Source organism: Solanum tuberosum, unplaced genomic scaffold (genome assembly GCF_000226075.1).
Source record: "Solanum tuberosum cultivar DM 1-3 516 R44 unplaced genomic scaffold, SolTub_3.0 scf00007, whole genome shotgun sequence".
Lineage (NCBI taxonomy): Eukaryota > Viridiplantae > Streptophyta > Magnoliopsida > Solanales > Solanaceae > Solanum > Solanum tuberosum.
Genome location: NW_006238933.1, coordinates 292,759 through 304,728, shown reverse-complemented (window position 1 = coordinate 304,728; position 11,970 = coordinate 292,759). Strand labels below are relative to the sequence as shown.

Here is an 11,970-nt window from a genome sequence, read left to right as displayed (position 1 = left end):
CGTTGGCTGGTCTTCATGCGACAAGTGGGTGTCCGAGAGGAACGCTTTGAAACGGGGTAAGTTACGAGAGAGAGAGCTTATCCCCCTTAAAGTTTAGCCTAGTCACAATTATTTTATGAATCTTCTATCGAAAACATGTACCCAATAATCTAGCTTAACCCATATTCCCGTCACATCCCAAGGATCCCCTCTCATTACTTAGAAACCCTTGTTTATTTTTATGTTTTTACTTACTTGTGACAAAACCCCCATTGTTAATTGACACTTTTGTGTCCCCCCTTTAATTTACAATGTTTTACTCGTTAATGTCTTTAGCTATGACTAGTTAGAACTAAATTTTATTTTTCTATAAATTCTCAAAACCACTCTCTTGGGACGATCCCAACCCTTGGTTAGGTTACTAAACTATTGTACGATCGTAGACACTTGCATCGGAGGTTGTGTCTTGATTACGCAAACATCAAAATGGCGCCGCTACCGGGGAGTGGTGTTATTTGAGAATTTTTAGATTAGTAGAATTTTTGTTCTTCTTAGTTGTAGTCTACTTACTTAATTTTTTGTTTTGTTTTGTTTGTTGTGTAAATATTTCAGAAAGCATGAGTGTTAATGGTAGCGACGGTAACCAGGTAGGCCACCAAGACGACTTTGGAAATCTCAACGATGTCCAAGAGCCCAACATCAATGGTCCCCACAATATGGGAGGTGTAGGATCCATTCATTTACCCCCAGTCGAGGGAAATGCAGTGTTCCACATAACAAGCACCATGTTGCAACTCTTGCAACTGAAGGGACTTTTCAGCGGATTGGCTCATGAGGATCCTCACGAGCATCTTCAAAATTTTGTAGATGTGTGCGAACCATTCTCGTTCAAAAACATCCCTTAGGAGTCAGTCCGGTTGAGGCTATTCCCTTTCTCGTTGATGGGAGAGGCTTGCAAGTGGCTAGCCGAGCTACCGCGTGAATCCATCACTTCCTGGGAGGAGTTGGTAACTGCATTTCAAGTGCGATTTTTCCCTCCTTCGAAGATGATGTCACTGCGGGATAGCATCCAGAGCTTTAAACGTCTAGAAGGAGAGCCTCTACACGAAACTTGGCTAAGGTTCAAACAGTTGGTGTTGCAATGCCTAACCCACGGTTTGTCGAATAACGTGCTACTTAATACTTTTACCGGAGTTTGGATTCGGTAAACAAATGCGTCACTGACCAACTCTCATCTGGATGCTTAATGCAGCAGCCATATGCAGTAGCAGTCCAACTTTTAGATGGCATGACAACCATCAACAGAGCGTGGTACACTCACGAGGATCAAGTCTCCCCTCTCACCTTCAAGTTATCCAAGAAGCAGATTGAAAAAGACAATGAGAGAGACCAGAACATGGCCAAAATCATGATGCAGTTGGATATTTTATCCAAAAATGTCATAGGGGCTGGTGCCTGTGGTGTCAACGCTGTGGGGGTCGGGTGTGCTAATCCTGAGGAGATAAAGTTTGAAACCTTGTATAACGAGGAGGTAAATTTTCTAGCTAACCAAGGTGGTGGCTACCGCTCAAATTACCGAAGGCAGGGTGGTAAGCAAGGCTAGGCTAAAGATGAAAGCTGGAAAGATAAAGATCGTGAATGGAGGGACCGAAATCCAAACTGGAAAGATGGGGAGAAGGATAGATATATGCCTCCGCATGAGCGCCAGAAGCCAAATTCGGAAGGTGATAAGTCTGAGGATATGCTCTCGCGTATCCTCAACAAAGTTGAAAGGTCAGATAAAATGCTGAAAGGCATGAAAGAAGATGTTTCTACCCTTAGCCAGACTATCACCTCCCATTTTGTTTTAATCAAGCAGTTGGAGACCCAGATGGGTCATATCTCGTCTCACCTAAATCCGAGACAGCAAGGGGGTTTGCCTAGTGATACTATGGCTAATCCCAAGAGCGAGGTTTGAAGGTGGACTTGCGTCATGCCACGACGTTAACTAAAGTGCTATTTGAGAGGCAACCCAAAAACCATTTATTGCTTTCTTATGCTTTGATAAAATAATGGTGTATTGATTAGGCAAATTGAAGTGTGGAGAGTGAACGAAAAGTGCAAATTGGCAAGCAATAGATCTAGTTGGCGAGTCACCGAAAGGGTTGGCGAATTCGACCTTATCCGTCGTTTGACTCAAGACATTGTCAACATTGGAGTTTGTAAAACTTGGTGAGTTTTACAGATTATTGGCGAATCGCCGACCATGTTGGCGATCACGATGGAAATAGCCGTTTGAACCCCCATAAACCAGAGGTTCTGTAAATTTCGGCGAAGAAACCAAACAGTTAGCTTTCCGCCGAGTGAGTAGGCGAGCTTGACTAATATCACTGAATGGATGAAAACAGGACAGTCTCTCAACCAAAGGTTTAAAAAAAATTCAACTTCTTTTCTTTCCCTCACTTTTTCACCTTCCCAAACTCACACCTGCACTCTAGTTTCTATATTTTTGCATTTCTAGAGTATTTTTAGTGTCGAATTGTGCTACGAGTCGGATTACAGTGCTTCCTAGCATCTCAATATCCATTTGATCAGCACAAAAGGTTAGTGTCCCGAACCCCCTAATTATCTTGTCAAAATTGTACTCATTTGCAGATATTGTAATCTTGTCAAAATCTGTTGAACCTCCCTGATTGGGTTTAATTGTTTGTGTCGATTTTTCTTCGATAGCCCTGCCTTTATTGCCTAAACAATGAAATTTTGTTCTCCAATGCATTGAGTGGATTTAATGTGTGATGGGTGGTATTCATATGTTATGGGTCTTGGTCGAATTTGTGCTTTTTGTGCTTAAATTGTGCTTTCGGGGGGGTTGTGGGGTTGATTTTGAGAAGTTGGGTAAAAAATAGGCACGTTGGGTCATTCGGTGAGCTGTGGCGAGCTCAACAAACTATTCTGCGAGCTGTGGCGAGCTCGCCGAACTATTCTGCAGTTCGCCTAATTACCCTATCACGCTCTTATTATCATGCTTTATTTGTTGTGGCGCCTGTAACTTTCGGCGAGAAGTATGACGTTGCCAAGAGCACTCGACGACTCGCCGAAAATCTTCTTATTCACCCTTTGTCTGAACCCCTATCTCTTTCTGAACTGTGACCTTCAGCGGATTGTCTGTGGCTCGCCGAATGGACTATCTAGTCTTTCTGCAGCTGAATGCCTGTGTTTTGGTTGTCAAATATGTTCTAACATTATCTCAAGACTTTGTAGACATGGCCAGACCAAAAGTTGCAGGAAGAAACATGCCACCCAGACACATAAGAGCACAGAAGTTCAGAAGAACTGCCAGGAGCCAGAACAAGACAACCAGTTCAAGGAGGAGGATGCCCATTGACCCTAATGTCCCTTCGTGGGCTCGACGGTTCAACAATGCGATACACGCCTTGTGGCAGCTCACGAGTTGGACAATATGATCGAGGCTAATATCGCTACAGAAGCTGAAGTAGAGCGAAAAGAAGAAGAGAACCAGAATCAGAATGACAACACTTCGGGTACTGATGCCCAGACAGATGGAGCGACTGCTTAGACATGATCCCTTATTCACCTCTTTCTCTGTTTTTCTTTAATTGTCATTTTGGATATTTTTATTTGCATTTGAGGACAAATATTTTTATTTGTGGTGGGGTGAGGCCCACACCTTTTGTGTTAATAGTCCTGTTTTGTTTATATTTGGGCTGTTCTGTTTAAAATTGCATTTATACTGCATTTTTGTGGATGTTTGAGCTTATGGCTCCCTTTTATTTCATATTGCAAAATAATTTGGACCCTTTCAAATTTTTTTGAATTTTTCACACATTTTCGCCACTCGTTATATACTCTTGAATGTGGCTGTTCTTTTGCAAAATTTAAGTCTCGGTTTCGATCAATACAGATGACTTAAATAGTGCTTACAATCGAACGAACATGAATGCGCGGCTACGATGAGGCCAAATGAAGTTGCATAGACAATATGTGAACTCTTTGCATCTCGTTATGACTAGCCTCGTATCGAATTGAGTCTCTTGTGATGATCATTGCACACTAGCGAAAGTGTGGAGTCTTGTTTAACTTATAGTGCCAATGCCTAGTGTGATGAGTTAACATGTGAACTATGCATGATAGATCCTAGAATTTACCTCGTTGGTCCGGTCAACTAAGTGATGCTATCTCTTGATATGATCTTAGGCAACTTCTACGAGTGTGAGCCAATTTGACATATACCTCTTTTGTGACCTACCTTGTGAGTGTGTGATTCTCTCTTGAACACCCGTTAAGCGTTACCTTTCTTTGGAAGAAACTTGATGAAATCATAACCTTTCTTTATCCACTACCTATAATCCTCTTGAATTGTGGTTAATTGACTAGCCAACTTAGGCCAAAAGCCTAAGTTGGGGGTATGGTGAAAAGATAGGGGCAAGTCAAGAAGTACAAGGAAAGTCTCCTTCGACCCATGGTGTTGAGAAAAAATGGAACCCTTCTATATAAAAAAAAAAGATAAAGAAAAGAGAAAAGAATGAAAAAGAAAGTTGCAGAATAAAGTGCAAAAGAAAGGGGGTTTCCAACACACTATGGGAAAGTGAATAATAGGATGACTTATGAGCACTAAAGAAAATGATAAAGTAAAGGTAAAGGAAGTGTTGTAAGCACCACATTTCATGAGAATGAAAGTCACTGAGCCTAAATGATCAAACCTTTGCACTCGGCCCCGCCCCATTACAAGCCTTGAAAAAACCTTTTTGATCTTGAGTGAGCTGAAGCAAATGTTGATTGGAAAATACGGGCAAACCTATGGGTGAAAGCATGCATTGTGTTCATCTTTGTGAGTGTGAGTGTTGCATCTGATTCCGAAACTTTAAACTGTGAAACCATTGTGTGAATATGGAATCATTCTTTGAGTGAGGGCATTTGAACACTTTGAAGCAAGTATTGTGAGCATGAGATTCTTTGATATTGGTGAGTCACAACTTGAATCTTTGAGTGCACATTTGATCTTTGCATAAGTAATTGAGTCTTATTGTGTGCATTCATGATTGAGTCTTGTGTAGCACTGTTCGAGACACCCTTTTTAAACGGCTGAACTTGAGTTTGCTTGAGGAATAGCAAAAGTTTAAGTTGGAGGTGTTGATGACTCCACAAATTGGACTCATTCAGGGATATATTTTAATAGAAATTGTGTCCTCAAATGCCTATTTTATCTCAATATCTGATGAAAACCCTTAAGTTTCAGGTATTTGAAGTTTTAAGAAAAGCATGGACACTATGTCGTAAAAAGGAACGAAAAGGCTGAAAAGAATGAAGAAATAAAGGCCTGAGGATCGCTGAGTCCACTTGGCGAGTCGCGGAAGGGTCTTACTTCGCCTTTTATTCCAGTGTGCTGAGCCCCGAAGAAAAGGATCAAGTCGGCGAAAAAAGTGAGTAGTCGGCGCATCGCCGAGCAATTCCGCGAAGCAGTACCATGCCGCCCAATGACCTAGAGCACGACGATGTTGAAGGCTGGTGCAAGACGGCGATGAACTACACCAAAGGGTGAATAGCCGAGTTGATCGGCGATTCTGACTAACAACGCCGAATGATCCGCTGTAGCACAAAATTGTGAAAGCTAGAAATACTAGTTAGAGTTTTAGTTTTAATATGGAACAATTATTATAATTTTCACTTAGAATCGAATAATTGTGATAATTTTCATATAGAATAGTACTTTTTGGTATTTTTGCTCTAAGTTTGAGAGGGTTTTGAAGACTTGAAGAAGAAGAGGGTTTCATCTCCAAGGATTTGGACTTGGATCTCTTGGATTCTTCATTCTTGGCCTGTAACAAGACTTAAATCTTCATACCCATTTGAATGCAAGCTCATTTAGGTATAAATTTCTTTATGTGTAGCTAAAAAACCCAATTCTTGGGGTGTGATTTAGCGAATATGGGTTAAGAAAATTATTGGGTCTTGCTTGCTGCTAGTTTATTCGTAGTTTAAATGTGATTTCGTTTAGTGGTTGTGGATGAATTTAGTGAATTTGTAGTTGCAAATAGAAGTTTATTTATGTGTTTTCGGCTTGCGAGAGAGAGAGAGGTCGTAAAACTAAAACCAACTAAATTGATGGCCGGTGTGAGTGGGTCGACATGAGGTTCAACTCGAGAGAGTGAACCCTAATCCCATGTCCACACACTCAGCTCGAGAGAGTGAGTGGGTTAAGTCTTAGGCTGGTCTTCATGCGACAAGTGGGTGCCCGAGAGGAACGCATTTGAAACGGGGTAAGTTGCTCGAGAGAGAGATTATCCCCCTTAAAGTTTAGCCTAGTCACAATTATTTTATGAATCTTCTATCAAAAGCATGTACCCAATAATCTAGCTTAACCCGTATTCCTGTCACATGCCAAGGATCCCCTCTCATTATGTAGAAACCCTTGTTTATTTTGTTGTTTTTATTTACTTGTGACAAAAACCCCATTGTTAATTGACACTCTTGTGTCCCCCCCTTTAATTTACAATATTATTACTCGTTAATGTTTTTAGCTACGACTAGTTAGAACTAAATTCTATTTTTCTATAAATTCTCAAAACCACTCTCTTGGGACGATCCCAACCCTTGGTTGGGTTACTAAACTATTGTAAGATCGTAGACACTTGCATCGAAAGTTTTGTCTTGATTACGCAAACATCACCTACATTTTTCATCCAAGGTCAACAATCCATGTTGGATGGTTATTGTTTCTCCTAGTATAACCTTAACACTCTTTACATTTAGTTATATCATGTCTTCTAGTATGAATAAACTTTATTTGACTATTTGCCCCCACTTCTAAATGCTATTAAGTGAGAATCTCTCTTCTTAAAACATTTGCTTGCTACAATTAAATGATACATTAAAGCTAACCTTAGGACAACATTTTCGTCATCATTCCTAGTGTCATAACCATATTCCATGTGCAATTGATCAAAATCATAATTATCATTATCCACATGCCTATTTAGATATCCCATATTAAGAATTTGTTGGTTGCATAGAATCACTTGAACCTAGGTGTCAATATCTTCCCAAAATTTAGTTTGACCTTTAGCATCAAATCGAATTTGTAGAGTATAAGCACTATTAATATTGGTTTTTCCATTTTACCAACACGAGTAAACGAGAAAATCTTATTACCAACTCACTTTACCTCTACGACTTTGTCCTTAATCTTGGTTCTAAAATAATTCTCACAATATTCCTAGTTTTATAAATCTGGAAATACTATAATCAATATCCTGTGTTGCCTATCTCTCTAGCCTTTTGCACATTTCATTTAGTTTTCCGTAGGCATACAATATTAACTCTCCTCTTTTTTAAGGTTTCCATTAATTTTCGTCAAGTCTCTATTCTAGCTACCTACCTAATTTTTCCTTTCTAGACTAGTTTTTTTTATCCTAATCCATTCACAATACGAGAATCCTTTCTTAATTTGCATTTCATCCAAATGTTGATGTGATTGGAATGCTTTATTTATCCACACCCATCCAAGATGTGTGGCCTTTGGACTTTACACAACTTCTATTAAGAATTTGTTAGTTGCATAGAATCACTTGAATCAAGGTGTCAATATCTTCCCGAAATTTAGTTTCACCTTTAGCATCAAATCCAATTTGTAGAGTATAAGCACAAATAAATTGACATGAAATGTAAGGGGGTTAAATGACCAAAAGAAGAAAACAATGGTGAAGAGTCTAATGAAAAAATGGAAGGCGGATGTTTACTGTTTTCAAGAAACAAAGCTCAGCAAGGAGGTTGAAGTAATGTCTAAGCAATTATGGTCATGCCGATGGATGAAATGTGGTTACTTGGAAGTTGTGGGTACCAGTAAGGGGTCCTTATGGTGTGGAACAGTTGAAGCTGGTCAATATTTCATCACTTATGAGTTTGTCTCAACTCATAATCTCTATACATGGTACCTCACTGGAGTGTATGCTCCTCATACCAGGAATGAGAAGTTAATTTGCTCAGAGGAACTAACTGTTGTTAAAACCATTTGTGGTGGTCCTTGGGTCACATGTGGAGACTTTAACACCAGAACTATGGAAGAAAGAAAAGGATGTAACTTAATCTCTTTTATTATGTCTAATTTATCAACATGGATACATGAGATGGAATTACATAACCCCAGCTACATGGTGGAGTTTTTACGTGGTTCAGAGGCCTCAATCACCCAAGTGCAGCTAGGCTAGACAGATTCCTACTCTCTATAGAATGGGAATAAGAATTCAAAAATATCAAGTAAAAGCTACTACCTAGAGTCATCTCTGATCATTGCCCTATCATGTTAGAATGTGGAAATTGGGAGAAGAAAAGGTCAAATTTCAAGTTCGAGAACTGATGGCTCATGGTGGAATGAATTCTTGGTGGAATGATGTCTAGACTATAGACTCAATGTTAAGCTAAAAATGCTCAAGAAAAAACTCAAAGAATGGAGCAAAGCTAACTTTGAGAAGATAGTAAACAAGAAGAACAACTTATTGGAAGAACTGGCTGAAATTGATGAGTTACATGGAACAAGAGATTTGACTAAAGATGAAATGATGATAAGAGCCACCATAGTAGTGGAGTTGGAAGAGTTGGCAAAAAATGAAGAATCAAGGTGGAGATAGAAATCCAGAGTATTATGGCTGAAACAAGGGGATAATAATACAAGGTTTTTCCAAAGAATGGCAACATCACACAAGAGGAACAACACCATTGACAGGCTAATAGACAAATGAGAGATTGTAGAAGACCCGATAGAAATCAGAAACACTATGATTGATTTTTATAGAAAGCTCTACACTGAATCTAAAAACTGGAGACCTAGATATGATTTCCTGGACTGTCCAACTATAACTCAGGAGGAACAAACTTGTATGCAAAGACCTTTTACTGAGGAAGAGGTCCTGGGATGCTTAAAACAATGTGATGGAGATAAAGCTCCAGGTCCTGATGGCTTCACAATGAGTTTTTCCAAGTCGTGTTGGCGAACATTGAAATCTGATGTTGACCATTCACAATTTTCACCAAAAGGAAGTCCTTGAAAAAGCTTTTAATGCCACCTTTATAGCATTGATTCCTAAAAAATCTGGGGTAGAAGAATTAAAAGATTTCAGACCTATTAGCTTGATAGGGGGAGTATATAAGATTATTTTCGAACTAATCACCGAGAGGTTGAAGACAATAATGGGGAGATTGATTAATGTACACCAAATGGCTTTCCTAAAATGAAGGCAAATTATAGATGCCTCACTTATTGCTAATGAATTGGTGGATTCCAGAGTCAAACAAAAAAAGGGTATCTTGTGTAAGCTGGATATAGAAAAGGCATATGATCATGTTAATTGGTCTTTTCTACTAAAAATCTTGAAGGACATGGGTTTTGGAGGAAGTGGCTTAATTGGATAAGCTTAGACATATCCACTGTTAAGTTCTCACTAATTATATGGAAACTCTAAAGGTTTCTTCCAATCTCAAAAGAGGCTAAGGCGGGGGGACCCTCTCTCACCCTTCCTATTCATTCTAGTCATGAAAGACCTCAACCACATGATAAGGAGAGCAAATGTCAATGGATGGTTAATAGGTTTTAAAGCTCAAATGTAGGGGAATATGGAGAATGAGTTGGGGGTTACTCATTTACTTTATGCAGATGACTCTCTGATTTTCTGTGAGGCTAAGGTGACACAAATTAGACACATCAGAGCAATTCTCACTGTTTTTGAAGGTGTTTCTGGGCTCCATGTTAATTGGCAAAAGAGTTTGGGCATGCCTTTGGGAGCACAAAACAAGGACATAGGAGTGTGGAATGATGTTCTGAAGAGATGTGACAAGAAACTTGCAAGGTGGAAGAGTCATTACATCTCTTTGGGAGGGAGATTGACCCTGGTCAAGTCAGTCCTAGATGTTTTATCTTCCTACATGATGAGTCTTTTCCCTATTCCAAAGATCATTGAGAAAAGGATCAACAAACTTAGAAGATCTTTTCTTTGGAATGGAAAAAGAGAAAATAGAGGTTACAAGCTAGTCAAGTGGGATATTGTTACTCTTAGTAGGAAGCATGGAGGACTGGACATGAAAAAGCTAAGCCCCAGAACTCCTGCCTTCTATAGAAATGGTTATGGAGATTCTACACTGAAGAGCTATCACTATGGAATAGATTCATCATTGACAAATATGGACTACAAAGTCATTAGTCTGCTGAGGAGGTTCTGGGAACTTTTGGGTGTAGTTTTTGGAAGACCATAAGAAGATTATGGCCACAGTTTAAAGATAGCATCTCACTTAAGGTGGGAAATGGCAGGAAAATTGACTTCTCGAATGATTTATGGATTGGAGAAGAATGCCTTGCAACTTTATTTCCAGATTTGGTTATACTCAGCCAACAGAACAAGGACACAATTTCTCAGATATGGAGACCTCAGGGATAGAATTTCTTGTTTAGAAGAGCCCTCAATGACTGGGAAATAGAGAGAATCAGTGCTCTATTTCAGATCCTAAATACCTTCCTAGGCACCTCCAATGAGCCTGACAAGCCTATATGAAAATTACAGAGGAAATAAGTGTTCACAATGAAGTCTTGCTACTGGAGTAGCAATGTTGGTCAAAGAAGAAATAGAATCTGGCCTTGGAAACTAATTTGGAAGATAAAAATACCTCTAAAGGTATCATGTTTCTCTTGGTTGGTGAGTAGAAGGGCATGTCTAACACATGAAGTGTTCAGAAAAAAGGAAGACATATTTGTTCTAGATGTTTTATGTGTGATCAAGATGTTGAAGTCAATGGACATTTGTTCCTCCACTGCAAGGTAGCTACCAACCTATGAAACATGTTTTTCTGCATCCTTGGTGTAGGCTGGGTAACTCCACAGACCACTAAGGGTATGTTAGACAACTGCAAGGAGATAGGAAGAAGTCATTCTACTGAAGACTGGTGGGAATTAATACCAGCTTGCATTTGGTGGACTCTATGGAAAGAAAGGAATGCTAGATGTTGTGAGGACAAAAGTAACAACATCAAGAAGATAAGGATGAATAGCCTTAGTTTTTTTATACTTTTGGTGTAAACAGGATATGAGGGGGGGATATAGAACTTTTTGTTGATTTCATAGGCAATTTGTAATCTCCCTAGGGGTAAGTTTTGTTATGCTCTGATGAGATTGTAAGTGACCTATGCTCATCCTTATTTGATGATGAGACTTTTGTGAATACACAGTTACCCTTATCTCAAAAAATATATAAATTGATTTTTCCAGTTTACCAACAAGAGTAAACGAGATAATCTCACCACCAACTCGCTTTACCTCTACGTCTTTCTCCTTAATCTTGGTTCTAAAATAATTCTCACAACATTCCTAGTTTTATAAATATGTAAAATACTATAATCAATATCTCGTGTTGCCTATTCCTCTAGCCTTTTGCACAGTTCATTTAGTTTCCCATAGGCATACAATATTAACTTTCCTATTGTTTAAGATTTTCATTAATTTTTGTCAAGTCTATGTTCTAGCTACCTACCTGAATTTGTCTTTTCAAGACTATCTTTTTTATCCTAATCCATTCATAATACGAGAATCCTTTCTTAATTTGCACTACATCCAAATGTTGATGTGATTGGATTGCTTTATTTATCCACACCCATCCAAATTGGTGGCCTTTCGACTTTACACAGCATTTGGATGTTGATGAGACGAGACTAACTTCTTTCCCACACTCATTCCTGATAGGAACCCTTGTCATACTGTCTCACAACTAGGAAAAAATGTGATGGAACCCCTTATTTATTTCTCATCACTTGGGTGAATGTAATGCGTGCCTAGGTGAGAAAGTCCTAATGATATCTATGATATGAGAAATTCTAATTGAAATTGGTTAGTTTTACGGTGGAAGCTAGCCTACTAGTAATCCTCCTCCTTTATTCAGGTTTGGAATCTGCAATGGAGGTAAGCTAATAAAATTTGCGGGGAGCGGGGGGGGGGGGGGGGGGTGTGTCAAAAGA

The 11,970-nt window shown here is 39.2% G+C and overlaps 1 long non-coding RNA gene across 1 annotated transcript in view; it reads right to left on the bottom strand.

Moving 5' to 3' along the window:
• The window catches only part of LOC102602981 (uncharacterized), a 29,200-nt gene that overhangs the window by 14,645 nt on the left and 2,585 nt on the right, over positions 1-11,970 (bottom strand). The gene's annotated exons all lie outside the window — the stretch shown is intronic.